This window comes from Hemicordylus capensis, chromosome 2, assembly GCF_027244095.1.
Source record: "Hemicordylus capensis ecotype Gifberg chromosome 2, rHemCap1.1.pri, whole genome shotgun sequence".
NCBI classification, from domain to species: domain Eukaryota; kingdom Metazoa; phylum Chordata; class Lepidosauria; order Squamata; family Cordylidae; genus Hemicordylus; species Hemicordylus capensis.
This window is the reverse complement of record NC_069658.1, coordinates 190,552,408-190,572,551: the sequence shown is the minus strand read 5'-3', so window position 1 is coordinate 190,572,551 and position 20,144 is coordinate 190,552,408. Positions and strand designations below refer to the sequence as shown.

The 20,144-nt window shown below is 45.8% G+C and overlaps 2 protein-coding genes across 3 annotated transcripts in view; one reads left to right on the top strand and one right to left on the bottom strand.

The window, feature by feature from the left end:
- Positions 1–20,144, bottom strand: part of GMIP (GEM interacting protein) — a 124,354-nt gene that overhangs the window by 62,420 nt on the left and 41,790 nt on the right. The window lies entirely within an intron of this gene.
- The window catches only part of LOC128344668 (phospholipase A and acyltransferase 3-like), a 45,787-nt gene continuing 34,949 nt past the window's right edge, over positions 9,307–20,144 (top strand). For both annotated transcript variants that reach the window (XM_053295322.1, XM_053295325.1), the window contains exon 1: positions 9,307–9,363. The gene's annotated coding sequence lies outside the window, so the exon portion shown is untranslated. The remainder of the gene's footprint in view (positions 9,364–20,144) is intronic.

The window sequence follows — 20,144 nt, the reverse complement described above, 5'->3', positions numbered from 1 at the left end:
CTGTGCCCCCTTTCTCCTTTTTATAATGGGGCAGTTAAGTTGTAAACCATTTATTGTGGATCACCTTAGATGCAGGCACGGGCCGTGAACGTGCCTCCGGGGGGGGGGGCAGTGGGCGGCTTCTTTAAGTGTAGCCCAGCAGCCCCCACGGTGGGGAATCGCTTCTGCCACTTACTTGGCTCCCATGGAGGTGAGCCCCCGCCAGTGGCCAGGTGAGTGGTAGAGGCGATTCCACGCCGTGGGGGCTGCTGGGCAGCATGGCGCACCGGCTCTGTTTACCTTAAAGAAGCCGCCCACTGCCCCCTGCCCCCGGAGGTGTGTTCACGGCCCGTGCCTGCTTAGGTGCATTGGCAGAAAGGCAGTATATAAGTCTCCTTAAGAGTTTATGGACATAAACCAAATGTCCCTTGGCTTAGAGTTTGGCAGGGCTGCACAACTCAAATGCCCTGGTGGGCCAGAACCATCCATAACTTGGCGTGCAGGGGTCGAGGTCAATTTTTAGCACATTATTACATTAAAATGAAAAAGACCATTAGTTACTTGTGGTTCTGTTCCCCTTTGTCAATGGACCCATAGTTTCAACCAAGGATAGTGACCAGAGAATAGGTCCTGTCCCTGCTCAATCAGTGGGCCCCCTAGAGTGCATGCCAGCCCCAAACAAATGCCAAGTCCTCTCCTCTCCCTAAATTGTTGCTTTCAGGCTGCAATGCTATGCATGCTTACATGGGAGTAAGCCTCACTGGGCACACCATGGGGCTTATTTCTGAGAAAGCATGCACAGGATGGTGCTATAAAGCAGTTTCCAGCTCCTGTGTTGCTTCAGGATAGCTGGGGGCCAGCAAAATAGTCACTGTGGGCCGAATCCAGCCCCCAGGCCATATGTTGTGCAGGCCTGTTGTAGAGGCATGAATATGCTTCGATACCTAAGGTGAGGAGACAAAGATTATTTTCCAATGTAAATATTTACAGCATATTGGCCATCATATTTAAACTGGTCCTCCAATTTGCTTGGAGGCAATAGGCAATATGCACTATCTTGTATCCAAATTTGGGGAAAGCTGGCCCCAAAATACCAGAAATACAGAATTTTAGAATTTCTCCCTATGTAAGCAACCTAAAATTATCTTGAATTACATGTCCTTATATTCTAATCCTCTTCTTTATACCAAAAAATGAAAATCCACAGAGGACTATATGCTTTGGTCTTCTAAAAAATAACACATTCACTATTTGTAGACTTTGAAATCCCCATCTGAAATCCCCATTATAGTTCTGTGCTCAAATTTGGGCACAAACATCACAGTGCATGGCAAATATCAACAACTGGACCTGCTGCTAGTCTTTGTATTTTGCCCACAACAAACATAGTGTCTGATATTCTGCCCAGCTGAATATACTGAACAATGGTGGCACTGCTGCCTTGTCTTCCTTGTAATTCGGAGTGAACGACAGGCAGGCAGAGATGGAGGTATCCTGCCGCCCCAATTACTCTGCAGATTACGGCGCCACAGCGGAAAGCGGCGGGAGGAGTAAGTAAACCCTCCCACCGCTCTTAAAGCTACCCCCCACCCCCAATCCGAACCACCCAGGTCCGGACCGGTCCGGACCGGTCCGGAGGCCTTTTCAATGGCCTCCGGACTGGTCTGGGCCCATCCCTAGCAGCCAGTGCCATGCTCGCAAGTGGGAGACAGTAAAACAAGCATGCCAGCTTAGTGAGGACAAGAGCTCAGGCCTCACTCATTCACCAGTACTGCTGCCACTCAGACACCTCCCTTGAAAGGAATATGGTCCATCTGTCTTGCCATACAGAGGAATGTCTACATTCTGCTACCAGTCATTCCAGCCCCCAAGTCCCTGCTGCTGCAGTCTGGCTGCTCAGCCCACAGAGAGGTGTGCTTAGCAGACTCTCACTTGTAATAAAAATATATACTTGGGCAGTATATTTTCCCACAAACAAAAACAACTGAATATAATTACTACAGATACATTTAAAAAAAAACAACGGGGAAATTTGAAAATATAAAAACCTTTGGTTTAACATGATAATTAAAGTTAGTCTCACTTTCCCTCATACTCCAAAAAGCACAAACAAGACAATCAGACACAGAGGCTATTCCCACGATCAACGGAAAATGGGCCAAGGGAGCTTAGCTCGCTTTACGTGGATCATGGGAACCACTGGGCTTGCAGGCGAGGCCGGTGCTCGCAAGGCGGCTAGCCTGACTAAAACACCCTCCCTTTAAATAAGGTTAACAGAGTGAGCGCTCTGTTAACCTCATTTCGTTGCTCATGTGTTGTCGCGGCGTGTGGCGACACATGAGTAGACCGCCTGCCAGGAGGCTGCAAGCAGCCTCTTGGGCTTGGGGGTCTCTCCAGGATGCCCCGTGCACTTGTGCAGGGCATCCTGGGACTTCCAGGGGCCATGCGATCCCCACAGACCCCGCCAGCTCCATGATGGAGCCGGCAGTCATGCAGGCAGTCGATCTCGCTGCTCATGGTTCCGCCGCTGATCGTCTGCGGGGGAAACGGGCTAAGCCCGCTCTCCCCACAGACCTCATTGAGGTGCTTCACAGCATTCGTGTGAAGCGCCTCAGAATGTCTTCCCCTTCAGTTCTCCCTCATATACGAATATGACAAATGTTTATATACTGCTTTTCAACAAATGTTCCCAAAGCAGTTTACATAGATATAAGTAAGTAAGTAAGTAAATAAAATGGCTGCCTGTCCCTCAAAGTGCTCACAATCTAAAAAAGAAATATAAGATAGACATCAGCAACAGCCACTGGAGGGATGCTGTGCTGGGGATGGATAAGGCCAATTGCTCTCCCCGCTAAATAAAGAGAATAACCACTTTTAAAAGGTGCCTCTTTGCTCTGTTAGCAGGGAAGATGTGCACACACACACACACACACACACACACACACACACATACACACCACCACCACCATCCTGATCATTATAAGTTGATTATGGAGCATGAATCAGTGAAACATTTGGTTACAGCTATTTCTGGTCAGGCCAATGTGGATGTGAAACATGAAGGCAAAGTCTGGCTACACAGAGAGTAATTTTTTAAAGGAGGGTAATATAGGAGGTTGACTGAAGTGTGTCATGGTCTAATCCTATTCAGTGTGGCTGGGGAGATTAATTGATTAATCTGTTAATTGTCCCTTGATGTCAGTTCCTGCTCCAATATGAGGGAGAGCTTTAATTTCTGGTTTCATCTCATTTTTTTCACCTTTCTCTTTCTTATATAAGGCAATTGCTACATTTTTGTTTTTAAGGAAGAGCAACAAATCAGGTCTTGGGGAACAAAAAAAGGAAGAAGACCACACAGGAAACACTAGACTGCAACAATTTGAAAACAATGGCATCTGGACTCTCTGTTAAAACTGAGTGTAGGCTTCTAAAAGAGAATTTGCAGCATCTCTGAACATGATGATTTCCAGGATTCCTGGGGTGGGGGGGAACTGCAACTATTAAAGTGGTAATATGTTTGTTGTCATGTAGATTGGGCTAGATTCTTTGGTCCTGAAGAGCTCCGCAGGAGAATTATTAGGCCTTTCTCAGTTTGCAGTTCACACACTTGCTTTGTCTGGTCTGCACATGCAGCAGAATGAGGGAGTAGAATTCTGGACAGTATCACTTCAGACTGAGGCTGGGAGAGAGAGACGATTTTAGATTGCTCCTTCATATAATACAGAATTCTGTGCATCTAAAAAACTAGCACATCAGGGAGATACTATACAAGAACTATTTATATACCACTTGACATGCTAGTATACTGTATGCAGTGAGCTTTTTGCACAGAGTAACATTTAAAACTGTAACCCTCCACCTGCAGTGATACTGTTCATTCTGCTACTTTAGAACTCTATTCTCTCATTCTCACCTAATTCCACAATGTTCCCCTCTTAAGCTATGCCCAAACTAGGCATGTGCTGTATGATATAAACAGAACAAGAGCTCCACACTCGCCTTCCCACTCCCCTTGAAACAGGATGTGGTTGCCTTGAATCAAGGGGTTGCTTCACTAAAGGGCGGAAGGACTCGTTGACTGGATAGGAAAAAAAGCTAGCGTGTCTCAACTCATTCTGAGCCAGCTGTATCTCTCCTCTTTCAACTGCTAACTGAGCAAAGAGGCATCGTTTTAAAGTGGTGATTCTCTTATATTTAGCAGGGGGGAAGCAATTTGCCCTATCCAACCCCAGCACAACATCCTTCTAGTGGCTATTTCTGGTGTCAACCTTATGTTTCTTTTTAGATTGTGAGCCCTTTGGGGACAGGGGACCATCTTATTTATGTACACTGTATTGTTTATTTTTCTATGTAAATCGCTTTGAGAACTTTGGTTGAAGAACGGTATATTAAAAATTTGTAGTAGTAGTAGTAGTAGTAGTAGTAGTAGTAGTAGTTAAAGGCCTCACTATTGAGCTATGCAGATTGCTGAGTTGAATTTTAATTGGGAGGCAAAATATCAAGGCTTGGGTTTAGTTTCATCCGTGCAGGACTGCCTGACACACCTTGAGTGATTACAGAAATAATCTTGGGTTGGAGATTTCGAAGCATAAAAACTTGAAAAAGGAGGGGTTTACCGTTGCCTTCTCCCTCACAGTCTGAGATGATGCCTTTCAGCATCTTCCTATATCGCTGCTGCCTGATAGAGGTGTTTCCCATAGTTTGGGAAACATAGCAGCAGGGATTCAAACCAGCAACCTCTGGCTTGGTAGTCAAGTCATTTCCCTGATGCACCATTAGGTGGCTCTTCTTGTGTATAGGCAGAATGCATCTATCATCTCTGCATTTAAGAATTCTCAATAATCAGGATATCACAAACCCCCTGCTTCTTAGTCCAGCTGTTGGGTGAGGTTAAGGGAGTGAGTGCTCCCTTTACCCGGGCTACGGGCTTGTGTGCGAGCCAGGCGACTACTAGCCTGGCTGCACACAGAGACAGGTGCCTAGAGCGCAAGTCTCTTGGGGGAATCCTCCAACGCATTGCATATGTCATGAGGTGCACTGTGGGATTCATGGAGGCCGGGACAACGACTCTCAGCCTCTGTTTACAAGTGCTGCCAGGAGCAGCATGGAGAATCAGCCACGCTGCTCTTGGCTGTGCTGGTCATGTGGGTGCATGGCTTGTGCACCTCCCAAGCTGTCAGCGGTCATCTGGGGTAAAGTAGGTTGAACCCTGCCTCCCCATCCCCACCCGTGCAGTCCTGTGAATAGCCCCAAAGAGTTGGACGGGTCCTTGAATGCCAACTCTTCTGCTTGATGCAGGAAATTCAGAGCAAGAGCATCCGCAACAGATGAGGATCACTGGCCCATTGCCAAACTGCTCTTACCATTTAGAAGTTGCTCGTGATGCTCAACTGAAATCTATCTTCCTGTTAACTTAAGCTCATCAGATCTGATCCTGTGAGGAGTTGCAACAGTGGTGCTTTGCAACCAGTGGTACATTTACCATTAGGTTCATTAGTTCTTCAGCTGTTGGGCAGTACATAGACCAGAAGAAGAAATGGCTTATCAGGAAGTCTAGGGCTGGCCCTAGGATAACTCGCCCTGGGCAAATAAATGGCTTCTCATCCCTCAATCCAAGTTGAGGGATGAGAGGCCAAGTTGTGCAGAACTGCAAAACTCAGGAGTGTAAAAGCCTCTACTGTTCCTGGGCATTCCCAGCAATGCCCTTGAATAGGGCCTAGAGCTCCCTCGCAGTAATTTGCTGCTCTGCCGACGGTAGTCTCCTGCTCCAGTTCCAGGATCCCACTGAAGTCTCGCAAGTCTTCTGCAACTCCTTCTTCCCTCTCTCCAAATCTTCCCCTCCATCCTTTCCCCAGTCGAGCTCTCTCTTTCTCTTACCATAAGCAGAGGCACAGCAAGGTTGGAGAGGGTTCTAGGATAAAAGGTGAAGATGGCCCCCTGCCCCTCCCACCTTTTTCAGATTGGCAGGAAGGGGAGAGCAAAAGGCATGCCGTAACCCAGTCAGTGGGCCCTTCTCCTTCAGGGGCCCCTCTCCTTCAGGGGCTCCCCCCACCACCCCCTCTGTCCGATTGTAGTAATGCCCCTGACTGTAAGAGAAATTAGGCAGAGAAAGCTTTTCCCTAGTTCTGCTCCCCACCCACCCCCGCTCACTGCAGAGGATACACTCAAGCAACAGCAAGCCATCCCGCTCAGCACAGCAACCCCTGCAGGTTGGCACCCTGGGCAACCACGCAGCTCACTCACCCCTCAGGCCAGTCCTGCGGAAATCCCACAGTAGCGGAAATCCCCAGCAGAAAAGGCCGCATTGGAGGCCTTCATGCTTAGCCTCTTGCGCATGCAGGAGGCTAAGAAAAGGGTGCGCATGCACAAGTGTAGAGGAGGGTGTGTGGTGCAACAAGAGCAGTCGCTACGGTGACTGCCACCACTGACCCCCACTGCTGTGGTCAGGCGCAGGGGCACTCTCTCCCTGTCCACAGGGTGTGGCTCTGGTGGCCGGGCACAAGGACACTCCCCACCCCCACCCCGTGCCCTGCTGTTGCTGCTTCAGGAGAAGCTAACGCGACTGTTGCCGCTGTGGCAGGCTGCTGCCAAGCCCCAAAGCACCTCCTGCTGCCTCAGCCAGGTGCAGGAGGAGTCAACGTGCCCACGGCCAAGGCAGCTGGCAGCAGCAAGAGCCAAGCCACTCATTACCCTCACAGCCAGCCACAGCAAGAGCTGTCCCCATTGCCTGCTCATTCAGCACACACTTCTTTTGATGGGTGGTTTTGATGGGCAACAACTCAGCACGGCAGCAGAATCACATCAGTAGGGGGAATGTGTGTGTGTGTGTGCGTGCAGGGGAGAAAGATTAAGGCTGAATTCCTAAAGACATCTACACTGAAGAGCAAGCTCCACTGAACTCCGTAAACCTTGCTTCTGAGTAGAGATGCTTAGGATTGTCTTGTAAGAAAGAAAGGAATGAACAGGGCCGGCCTTTCCACTAGCCAGATCTAGGTGGTTGTTTAGGGCACCAAATCTTGGGGCGGGCGGGGTGCCCTGCTGCCCCCCCCCCCGCAGTGATTCGCAGTGGCAGCTCCCAGTAGTGGCTGGGATAGAGGGGGCAGTGAGGAAGCAGATTATACCTTTAAATATGCATAAGATCACATGGAGCTTGCCCTTGCTGTGTGCACTGCCCCTACTGCTAAGCTGGCTTGTGTGCATGAACGGTCGCCATTTGAGGGCCAAGCTCAGTAAACACCTTTGCCACACTGACCACTCAAGTGGCCGCCACTCATGTGCCCCAGCTGACGCAGCAGCAGGGGCAGACCGTGCGGAACAGAGCAGCGGTGTGGTGAGCAGGGCAGCAGCAGCAGGGACGTTTTTATAAAATTTTAAAGGTATAATTTGTGTCCTCAACACCCCCACCCCCCCACCAAGTATATCTTTGGCACACACCCACCCACCCACACATTCAATTAAAACTATATTACATACAGTTCAGAACGTAATTTTAGTAGAATGTGGGCCAGGGCGCCAAAGTCATACTTCACCCAGGATGCCGGAATCCCTGGGGCCAGCCCAGGGAATGAAGGAAGTGGGGACTGGGGAGGATTAGCATTTAGGGAGAAAGGAGAAAGATAGCTGAGGAAGCTGAGGTTTAGAAAGATTTAGGAAGGAAGGAAAAAGGAAGGAAGGAATCTTTTCATTTCCCCTCAAATACTTATTCTTTGAATCTTGAGGCTGGTTTACATGTGCACATGCACTTTTGCTGCCATGTTAAGTAACACAATAAAAGAACAATACTGTATTTTAGCCACTTAAAGATTTTTCAAACAGCCAGCTTCCGGGCTTCAAAGAAAAGTTTTGGAAGTATTCTAACTTTAAAAATAGGAAGAAAACAATAATCTTCCTTTTTCCTTTTTAAATCCCAGCCTCTATCCTTTCCTTCTCCCAGTCCTCTCATTTTTCTTTCTCCTTCCTGAACCACAACCATTACTTAACATTAATTACTTAATGTTATGTAATGCAAAAACAATGCAACAACAACAACTCATCATCATCATCATCATCATCATCATCATCATCACAATGCAAGCACAGCAAAGAATCTTGTGGCACCTTAAAGACTTTATTATTGGTCCACAAACAGTAAGGTGCCACAGATGCTTTGTTGTGTTTTGCTGCAATAGACTTATACAGCTACTCCCTAGAAGTTATTACAATGAAAGATCATAAAGAATGATGGCTGTGCTGTAGGACTTCCAGTACACCATGCACAAACCACTATGATGTTTACAATCTAAAATGACTATTGTGGAATGTTTTTGCATAGCTATTTATGGCAATCCTTTTAATTTAATAATAAAAAAGGAGGGAGGTGTTGCAATTAAGATGTATATGCAATCTAAGTGTGACATCATTAGCATCACTTTACCTGGGAATCTCACCAGGACTTTTAGTTTACATCTCCTCCGGAATGGAGGGTTCACATATGTGTTCACGAATTGGCCAGATTCACCCCAAAGTCCCTGAGAGCTATTGGGGGGCACTTCACACACAATTTTGGGTTTTTCATTGTGTGTTAGAATGCAGCCTGATTTGTATCTGGGGTTAAACAAATCCACTTTTTGTGTCTTTGGGGGGGCAACTTTGAACTCGTAAAGCCTTGCAGTAAACTCGTGGTAAAGCTTGTCTGAAAATGCTCCAGGAGCTTTTCCAGACAAAACTTTAACTGCAAATCTCCACCGGAAGGGTGTGTGTGTGCTTGCACATTGGGCAGATATACCCCAAAGTCCATGTGACATCTTCAGAGCACTTCACACAGAATTCGGGCTTTCACTTCCAGATTTCACCTCATCCCGATTTATGTCCGAGTTTTAAAAATCTCTTATTCTAGCAGACTTTTCTGGATAAACCGGAGGGGCTGCAGTGAGGTGCTGACATTAACATGATAAGAGCAAGTCAAATGCAAATAGAGAACTGCTTTGCTTTCTACTCAGAGGCAAAGAGTCAAAAATCCAGTTTTCAGGCTGCATAGCTACATTTTTGCTTTTTTGAAAGTTTTTTGCAGAGGGCTTTCTTTGCAGAAAATGAGCATGTAATCCAAACTGGGAAGGGGGCTGCAAAAGCAGTGTGTGTGTCTGTGTGTGCTGGGGTCATGGTGGAGGGGGTGGTGGTGGTGGTGGAATGGAAAGCTGATGGCTATCAGGCACCAATCCACAAACCAATTAAGCAGAAGAGTGTGTGTGTGTGCGCGCGCCAGATCACAGAGGGTGTTTTAATTACTAAACTCTTGGGGAGAAAGGGAGGCGTGGCGTTCCACCTCCTCTAGGAAGCCATTGGCCACAAGCAAAACCCGGAAGCAAGTGTGTGGACATACAGAAAAGAAAACTTGGATAAGAGAAGGTAGGAGCTGCTTTCCTAATGCTGTGAGTCCCATCTGAAGTGGCTTTGCTCGTCGGAGACACTGAGAGCTGAAAGCCCTGTCTGGAAAGGCTCCAGGACAGCATCTTTAGAACCTATTGCAGAGTATGAAACATGGCAAGTTGCCCAAGTTTAACTGCACTGGAACTGTTCCCAGTCTAGCCTCACCTCCAGACTCACTAACGTTATTTATGTATTTTATTTATTGATTGGTCAAATTTATAGACTACCCCAAACTTCCATCTCTGGACAGTTCACAACAATAAAAAAACAAATCAAGTCAAAAATAAAAAGTTTAAAACAATTAAAACTACAATCAAGTTAAAAAGCTTGGGTGGGGAAAAAAAGTCTTTAAGGACTTTTTAAAAGTTGTCAGAGATTTAAAACACTACTAGTTTTTAATCTTGGGTCCCATCTTGCAGCAGTGTCACTGGCTATAACAATATTATTTTAAAACATTACTTTAAAAAGGTATTTCACTCATCATGCTGAAAAATATTTCTATTTTAAAAATCCTCCAAAAAGTTAGGAAAAAATCCCCCCCCCTCCTCCTTCCTCTTCCTTCTCCAGGTCCTTGGTCCTGTATCTGGGTTTTGTTTTGTTTTAAAAAAGAGTTGGTGATCTTGTGACATCACTTGGCCCCATCTCAGAAATCTCAGGTTTTTGGAGGCAACAAATACTGGTTGCATGCTTGGTGATACTCAAAAGACAAAACTTGCTGAAAGAGGTTCTCTTAAAAAAAAAAAAAAGTTGAAAAACATGAAAGCTATACTCATGACCGGGTGGGCAGGCAGGGTTTCACCTACCCTCCCCACAGACAACCATTGACTTTCTCTTCAGCGTGCTGGCACACGCCCACACAATCCACACCGCGTGGAGCAGCATGGATCTCTGGAGGCCAAGACTCTCTGTCCCAGCCTCCAGGAATCTCAACAACAAGCACAGTGCCCTGGGGGATGCCCCTGAGAGTTAGGTGCTCCAGGTGCCTCACTCTGTCTACATCCGGGCTGCGTGACAGGCTGCTGTGTCTGTTCGGGCTGCGGTGCCGGAGTTAAGGGTGAGCTTGCGCCCTTTAACCCAGGTAAGAGCCCAGGTACAAAACCTCGATCCCAGCACTGCACACAAGCAGCCCAACCCAGGTAGGGCTTCCCTAACCTGGGTAAGGCTGCTCATGTGTATAGCCTTACTGTCTTAGACATACCTACAGAACTTGTGCACAATGGCTGTAATGCTCTAGATTGCAGACTGCGTATATGTGCAGCAAGAACCCCGTCTCCACAAAATCTGGAGGAGTGGGTCTAGCCTAGGTCTGAGAAATAATGTTTTATTCTGAATTTCTGGAGACACCTGCTCAGTCTCTGAAGAAGAAGCAGAAGAATGCACAACCTCCTCCCCACTCAAGCAGCCCAGAGGAAATGGTTTTTGCAGACTGTGGGCAAAATGGCATGGCTTGGCAGAGGCAAACTATTTAGATATCTGTTTCTAAAATTCACACTCTGCATTCTTAGACCAATGAGGAGGCCCAATAAGTCCACAGTCCAAACAGCTTACAGCCAAGTTTCTTTAAAAGATCAGTTCATATATTTTAAATGTTCATATTAAAAAATCACATAAATATAAAACAGGCATAAAAAGGAAGGGAAAAAGAAGAGCAAAGGCTGGTTCTCACAATCCAGCCTGAAGAGGAGGAATGGCTAGCTAGGATCCTGGAGCTGTGCATGCTCCCAGGGGGGAAAGCCAGTCAGAGGATCAAGAAGTGATTGTGTGTGAGAAGGAATCCTGGTTAGAGAATGAGAGCAGTGGACCTCCTCCACAATACATTAAACCCCAGATCACCAATACATCACCCAGATCCACCCGATCGGGATTCCTTCTCACACATGATCACTTCCCAGTCCTTCAACGGGCTTTTCCCTGCCCACATGATGCATTTTTGGGAGCATGCACTGTTCTAGAATCTTGGCCACTCCTCTGACTTAAAGTGGATTGTGAGAACCAAACCCAAGACAATTAAGCACCCAAACAAAACAATAAACCAACAGGCAGGGGTACATAAACGAAAACAATCCTGGGAAACGCAGTTAAGAACATAGGAAGAGCACCACTGGATCAAACCAACGATCTATCCAGTCCAGCATCCTGCTTCCCACAGTGGCCAGTCAAGGAAGTGGCCAATCAAGGAAGCCCACAAGCAGGGCAGTAAGGAATGGAGGCATTAGTCCTCTCCCACAGCAACTGATATTCAGAGACATACTGCATCTAAATATGGAGGTTCCATATACCCATAATGACTCATATCCATTGGTAGACTGATAACCATTGGTACACGCCTTTCATGAATGTGTCTAATCCCCTTTGAAAACCATTTAAGCTAGTGGCCATCACCACATCCTGTACGAGCAAATTCTGTCAATTAACTGTGCACTGTGAAAATACTATTTGTTTGTCCTGAATCTACTTCCAATCATTTCCACTGATATGAAAATATCTCCTCCCATCCCCATGTGAGCCTCTACTTCCAGTCTCAGTAATGATGTGCTGGGATAGGTTGTGTCATACAACCCACCCACCCACCCAGTCTCAGCATATCCTACCCTACTTCTGGCAGGGAACCGACACCTGTGGCTTAGATTGGAAGTGAGGGACAGATGCCAGGTTCCCTGCTGCAAGTAGGGTAGAATATTCTGAGAGTGGTGGGTTTGTATGACATGACCAATCTTGGCACATTGTTAGCAAGACTGGAAGTTAATCTCACGTGGGGATGTGGTGGAGCATGAACTCCCTGAGCAGTGGCAATCTGAGGTCCCGTTACATCTGAACATGCCCACAGTGATGTTCTGCTAAAACCAGCCCTCAGCTCTCTCTCAGTGCAGTTATTACCTTCCAATGTGGGAAGGTCTTTGCCATCAGTCTGCTTTCCAAGTGAGCCTCAACGGACAGAATTCTGTAGGGAGGATGCCATTACTGAAAAGCCTTGGATCGAGTAATCACTCGCCAAACATCAGACAGTAAGGAATGGAGCTACCCAGAACAGGGGAGGGACTGGTGATGGAGATACCTAGAAGTGATGCCAAAGGCAATATCCAACGGGGGTCCTGTATGCACTGTCACCACCATCAGTTTGCATCCTAAATGCTGGGAATCCTCGAACACTGAGCAACAGCGAGTGGAATGGCAACAGTGGCTGACTAACACGACTAACACTGTGTGCACTGAAAAACATGCCACACGTGGGATTTGTGCCGACCTTCCCTTCCCTCTGAAGGCCACTGTGTCTCCTGAAAATATGTCCCTGACAGTAGTGGAGCTCTCAGTTCTGCAACCAGAGAGCTTTTTTTAAATGTTTCACTGAAATGTCCCCCACCACATTTAAATACTGTATATACCTCACCCAATTCCATCGGCTAAGGGGATCACATTCGGAAGCTGCTTCCCATTCGTGCAGATAGCGAGCACACATGCGCACACACACACACACACACACACACACACACACCAACCATACCTAATCTATTGACTATTGAAATAATCAAATCTCTTCCACATCCTGTCATTCCCCACCTTCCCCCCACCCGCACTCCGTTCATGGAATCCCTCTTTCTTTCCTGTCCATTTAAATGTACAAAAATGCTCAGCTCCTACTCATGTTCTGTCCTCCCCAAACCTTAGCATGCCCCTTAAAGTCACAGCCCATAAAGTCACCCCGTAGATCGACTTTGACTAGATCCCTGCCCCACAAGCCAAAAACACAGTATTATTGAATCTCAGACAAAGACCAAAAAAGCCTGGCAATTTTGTTGGGATTGCATTACATTTATTTTGGGTTTTTTTAAAAAGCCATTGCTTTTGTCCTCCCTCAGCCTGGTAAATTATTATTATTTTCTTTGCAACAAATGCTGAGAAATCCCACCTCACATCTAGCTTGGCCCTCAGTGTATAAAACCAGTGAGTTGGTTAGAAATGCAGGTGTTCCTGAAATATGGGAGAGGGATGACCCCCTCTGTCTTCCTTAAATGGAGCCTCTGAATTCTGTATAGAAACTAATGTGCAAACTGCTTGTTGATTGATGTGTGTGATGATTACACATACAGCTTTTTCATACATGATAATCCCTGCATGAACTGCATGTGAATTTGTACACATGAATGTCTTCTGAACAGGGATTTTGTAAAAGGTGAAACAACACTCCAAATTCTGCCTGTGAATTAGATTCAACAGCTATTCTTAATATACTAAGGCCCCGAACCGGAAATACTGTTCTGAGGTAGGAAAAGATGCTGAGTTTTTGAGTATTTGATGCTTTCTGTGAAATGAGGTAAGAGAAACTCAAAGGGAAGTGGAACTTCTGCCTTCTTGCCAAGCACAAATGAACTGAAAAAAACATCCATCATGAAGTAAGACAGCCAACGCCTGCTTCACTTGCCTTGTGTGCCCAGTGTGGTAAAAAAGGGGTCTGACATGGAATCAAGATTTATTTTTAATTTATGTCACACAATTTGGCTGAATTCCTGTCTAGTGAACAAGTGAATGGATGGAGCTTCCAGATGTGCTGTCATAGGAGTATTCTGGAAAACCTCACCCATGGAACAATGAAAAGCCAGTGTGGCATAGTGGTTAAAGTGCTGGACTATGACCAGGGAGATCCAAGTTCAAATTCTCATTCAGTTGTTAAACTCAGTGGGTTACTCTGAGTCAGCTCTCAGTCTAACCTAACTCACAGGGTTGTTGTGAAGATAAACATAACCATGTACATATCTTCTTGGAGGAAGAGTGGAGTATATATGAAGTAAGTACATAAATACATAAAAGTACCTCCTGTTTTTCACTTCATTCATTCCTGCAATAGCCTTATGGTGCAGTACTCTTGTTTCACAGAGGAGGAACTGAGGCCAAGCTGGGAGGCCTGCATAGTCCCCATCTAACCTCCTAGAACAGAAACACACTGGTTCATATCCACCACTTTGCTATAATATCTGGTTTTTTAAAACATCTTGGGCACAGTCCATCTGGGTCTATGTTTAATCCCAAGTGTCCTGGCCCCAAGATATCTCAGGAAGCAAGTATGTGCAGAATACTTTTCATTTGCTTCTCTTACACAGAGCACCAAATACAGCATTCTCTGGTGTAGAACTAGGGTACCTTGCTGAAGTATTTTTTAAAAATGTTAGTGTCGAGTTTAGTGATTATATGAATCATCACACTCTGTCAGAATTAAAAGCTATTATATAGTGTTTACAATATTCTCTTGCAAATATATTTGCCTGTTATAATGCACACCCTCTCACCCCATCCACTTGTTATCAAGAAGCTATCCCCTCAACCACCATCCATTTCCAATTGTCATGAACCTTTTGGCTACACCAGCCCACCTTCTCTTTCCCCCTCCTTTCCCCTTCCATGAGACCCTTTTCACTATGAGCTTTATAGGTGGACAATCAGAACCCTGATTACCAGGGCATAGTTGGATTAGGGCTAAGGTTTAAATTCCCCTGTAATAACCTGGGAGATGTTTCTGCTTTTAGAGATTGTCATAGTTTGGATCTTCACATAGATAAGGCAAAGGACTGTGAGAACAAGGAGGTATGGTGGGGCTTACTCTTGTGGTAGCAAGCATGACTTGTCCCCATAGCTAAGTAGAGTCTGCCTTGGTTGCATATGAATGGGAGACTTGATGTGTGAGCACTGCAAGATATTCCCCTCAGGGGATGGAGCCGCTCTGGGAAGAGCAGAAGGTTTCAAGTTCCCTCCCTGGCAGCATCTCCAAGATAGGGCTGAGAGAGATTCCTGCCTGCAACCTTGGAGAAGCTGCTGCCAGTCTGTGAAGACAATACTGAGCTAGATAGACCTATGGTCTGACTCAGTATATGGCAGTTTCCGATGTTTCCTATTCTCAGGGGTTTGATGTGCTAGCAATGATGGGCTAAAGGGTGTGTGGAGTGTGTGTGTGTGTGTTGCACATGCACCCTTCTTGCACATGGCTTGGCTCAGTTGTCTGAGCCATCTGAATTGTCTAGTGCAAACACCTTTTACATTAGGCACTTTATTTATTTATTTATTTATTTATTACCTTTATATCCCACTCTTCCTCCAAGGAGCTCAAAGTACATGGTTATTTCTATCCTCACAACAACCCTGTGAGGTAGGTTAGGCTGAGAGATACACAACTGGCCCAGAGTCATCCAAAGAGTTTCATGACTGAATGGGGATTTGAACTTGGGTCTTCCCGTTCCTAGTCCAACACTCTAATCGCTACGCTATGCTGGCTCGTTGTTAACTGTGTTCTAATTGTGGCACAATAGAGTGTCCTATTCGATATGCATAGTTCATGGAAGGGCTGTTGTAGTATGGACATGGTGTGGTATAAGAAGAGTCGAAGCTGGACCACTCAATCTCTGTTTTTAGCCTTGTGATACTATACTTTATGTACAATGCACAGGCATGTGCAAACGGGCATTCAATTAAGCAAAAGTGTCCAGGAAATGGAAATTCACGTAATCGCAGGTCTTAACCTCAGCATGGTGTCAGGATGGATCACAGGGCTGCAAGCCTTGCATGAGTTCTCTAAACAGGTTACTGGGTTTGAAATAACCAGTGAGAGAGCTGAAAGAAATCTGAGGAGCGTTTTCTAAAATTTAAAATGTGTATGTGGAAATCCCCATTTCTCAGTCTACATTATTAAGATTTTGTGCTTTCAAACGTGTTTTAAATAATGATTTTTCCAAGTCTTAGGGTGAATTCTTGCTTGGTGGGTATTTATGTGTGTGTGTGTGCACTGGTGCTCAAATATTGGACAGATAATTTAAGCTGCAACCTTAAATAGTAATTGTTGAACCTCAAAGATAAAACAGCCCTTTCCTTTAATGTCCAGTATTCCCAGGCTTTCTGGTGCCTTTCTTCCAGCTGATGAATAAGGATACAGTGATGATTTCTGAAGTGATTAATAAGTACTTCAGGTTCTGAGTACACTGGAATAAACTCTGTAATCCTTCATCTGCAAAATTCTATTCAGTATTTTCCCTGCACCAGTCACAGACAGGGTGGTATGCTTGCTGACTTGGGCTGGAAACAGACAAGGTATGACAGAGGTATCATTGCCAATGGTGTACATGTTTGTTTCTTTTGTCCTGCAGTTGCTTCTGCTCAAGCAGGTTTAGTAGGCTGCTGAAGGACTATAAAGCCTGAGAAGTCTGTTTATCATAAACAACAATGGGATGACACAACACAAGTAACACTTGTTTCGTATGTACCTCTTCCAACTCACGGGGGGGGGGCGGGATTACCATCTGTCTCTAGCCTTGAATAAACTGTCATTCTAACCCACCCGTTCATTACAATCAGAAGTCTGGGTCCGAAGAGCTGTTCTCCAGAACACAAAAAGTCACAAAAGCTTAAACACAGCCACGGCTGAGCTCAAGGGGCTGCCTCCTGCAGTGACTTGCAGTGTGCTAAATGATGAGCTTCATACGCCTTGTTCTAAAGAGATCAAAAGGTTGTTTCACCTACCAGCTGGTTGAGGTTCTGCCATGGTCAAGTCCTCACTGGGCTGGTGAGCAGATTTCCAGGTGTGAATCCCAGCCCAAATATTTGGACGACTCAGAAGCCACCAGCACGGCTTGGTAGCCCCATGAAAGTTGCATACTTCACAGAGCCTTAGTCTGTGAGCTCGCAGTCACTCAAACTTTTCTGTTTCCTGCTGACAAGCATTTCCGTGTGAGGAAACTTGTTTGTCCCTTTGATTTGCATACTTTTCGGTTTGCAAGAAAGTGGGCCCTGTGGCAATTCCGCTGGCTTTGTCATCTGCAGCTGCATGAGGTTGCACTGGTTTAAGGAAGAAACCTCACTTTCAACTCAGGAAATATCTATATAGATACATTGTATATAACCATAATGATACCTAGGACCATAGACATCCCTGGGTCCTGAGCACTGCAGGCCAACACCATTCAGATAGTTCATGATCAGGGTTCCAAATTATAATCACAGTAATTCTTACCACAGTCTTGCAAGGTAGGCCAGTATTATTATCCCTATGTTACAGATAGGGGCCAAAGCTAAGAGAATTGGGGTTTGCTTAGCTCAGATAATAAGTTTGACGGTAAGGTGAGGTTTGAATCAGGGGCTTTCGAGCTTACACTCTTGGCCACTATGCTGCACACGCTCTTGGTGTATAAAATTTGATGCTCAAATAGGTTTGAAGGCAGAAAACAACATAAAAACATAAGAACATAAGAACAGCCCTGCTGGATCAGGCCCAAGGCCCATCTAGTCCAGCATCCTGTTTTGCACAGTGGCCCACTAGATGCCACTGGGAGCCTAGAGGCAGGAGTTAAGGGCATGCCCTCTCTCCTGTTGTTACTCCCCTGCAACGGGTATTCAGAGGCATCCTGCCTTTGAGGCTGGAAGTGGCTTTTAGCCCTCCAACTAGTAGCTGATGATAGACTTCTCCATGAAGTTATCCAAACCCCTCTTAAAGCCATCCAGGTTGTTGGCTGTCACCATATCTTGTGGCAGAGAATTCCACAAGTTGATTATGCATTGTCTGAAAAAGTACTTCTGTTTGTTGGTCCTAGATTTCCTGCCAATCAATTTCATGGGATGACCCCTGGTTCTAGTGTTATGTGAGAGGGAGAAGAATTTCTCTCTATCCACTTTCTCCACACCATGCATGATTTTGTAGACCTCTATCATGTCTCCCCGCAGTCATCTTTTTCCTAAACTAAATAGCCCCAGGTGTTGTAGCCTTGCCTCATAAGAATGGTGCTCTAGGCCCCATGATCATCTTTTCAGATGTGGTGACCAGAATTGTATGCAGTGCTCCAGGTGTGGCCACACCATAGTTTTTTATAAGGGCATTATAATATTAGCCGTTTTATTTTCAATCCCCTTCCTAATGATCCCTAGCATGGAACTGGCCTTTTTCACAGCTGCCACACATTGAGTTGACACTTTCGATGAGCTATCCACACGACCCCAAGATCCCTCTCCTGGTCAGTCACCGACAGCTCAGATCCCATCAGCGTATACTTGAAGTTGGGGTTTTTTGTCCCAATGTGCATCACTTTACACTTTCCAATACTGAACCGCATTTGCCCCTTTGTCACCCACTCACCCAGTTTGGCGAGATCCTTTTGGAGCTGCTCACAATCTGTTTTGGATTTTACTACCTGAAAGAGTTTGGTATCATCTGCAAATCTGTGCCTCTAGCTGGCCCACCGCCGCGGCTGGGCCCGCTGCTGCCTGGCCCACCGTGGCCGGGCCCGCCGCCTTGCCTCCGCAGCCGCCCAGCCAGGCAATTCTCCTGGGTGCGCCAGGACCAATCAGGCGCCCCCGCAGCCCAGCCAATCAGCTGGGCTGCCGGTACGCATTTTTCCTGGGCACACCCAGGAGATATATATATATATATAGATTAAAAAGCACTGGTCCCAGTACAGATCCCTGGGGGACCCCACTTCTTACTTCCCTCCATTGTGAAAACTCTCCATTTATACCTACCCTCTGTTTCCTGTCTTCCAACCAGTTAGCAATCCACACATGTACTTGTCCCCTTATCCCATGACCGCTAAGTTTCCTCAGGAGTCTTTGATGAGGAACTTTGTTGAAAGCTATTTGGAAGTCCAGGTATACTATGTCAACTGGATCACCTTGATCCACACACTTGTTGACACTCTCAAAGAAGTCCAAAAGGTTTTTGAGGTAAGATTTAAAAGAGAATGTACCTTGTTTGTGCTAAAATCGCAATGGTCCATTGAAACATTTTTAAAGTACAACTCAAAAGTGCAAACTCTTAACTAAATTATGTTAAATGATCTTGTTTATCTACTCTTGCTTAAGTATATAAGAAGATACTTGCTGGATCAGACCCAGGCCACTTAGTCCAACGTTGTTTGCTAGAATGGTTTCCAGGAAGTTATAGGCATTAGGGATGTGCATGAAATAGATTTAACGCTCCGTTCTGAGCTCAGAATGGAACACTAAATTCTGCCATTTGCATGGCAGTGCTGATCACGCAAATGCAGGCCTGCTCAACTGAGGCACTCCAGCTGTTTTTGGACTACAATTCCCAGAATCCCCAGCCACACTGGCCAATAGCCAGGGATTATGGGAGTTGTGGGCCAACATCTGCAGGAGGGCCGAAGTTGAGCAGGCCTGTGCAAATGGCTTCTGCACATGTGTAGAGGCCAGAAGAGTGGCATTTTGGAATCCAAAATGGTTCTCAGAATGCTCAGAACTTTCTGACTCAAAATGGGCTGTTCAGTTCCGAGCTTGGAACAGGCCCTTCATTTGAAGGGCATTTAGTTTCGAGCTCAGAACACTCGAAACGGCCTGTTTTGAGGCAGAACATTCCAAGTGCAGAACATTCTGCACATCCCAGATAGGCATTAAGTAGTCCACCAGTGGACTGCTGTTTGCTTTCCGGCCACCCTAGTCTACTCCCACATTTATCTATATACAGTGGGTATAGGAAAGAATCACCCCCTTTGATAGACCTTAAATTCTGGTTCCCTTACATCCTGAAATGAAAACACAAAGAAAATTCCCTTCACCAGCTGTACTTATCCAATGCAACCTATAACATCCAACTGAAAAACATCACAATTACAGTCCAGAAAAAGTGTCAGAAACAAAAAACAAGAATTACTGAGATTGAAAAAGGATCACCCTCCCCCATGTCAATATTTTGTTGAACCATCTTTTGCTTTAATAACAGCCTTGAGTCTGTTGGGATACTTCTCTATCAACCTTGCACATCTAGACGGAGCAAT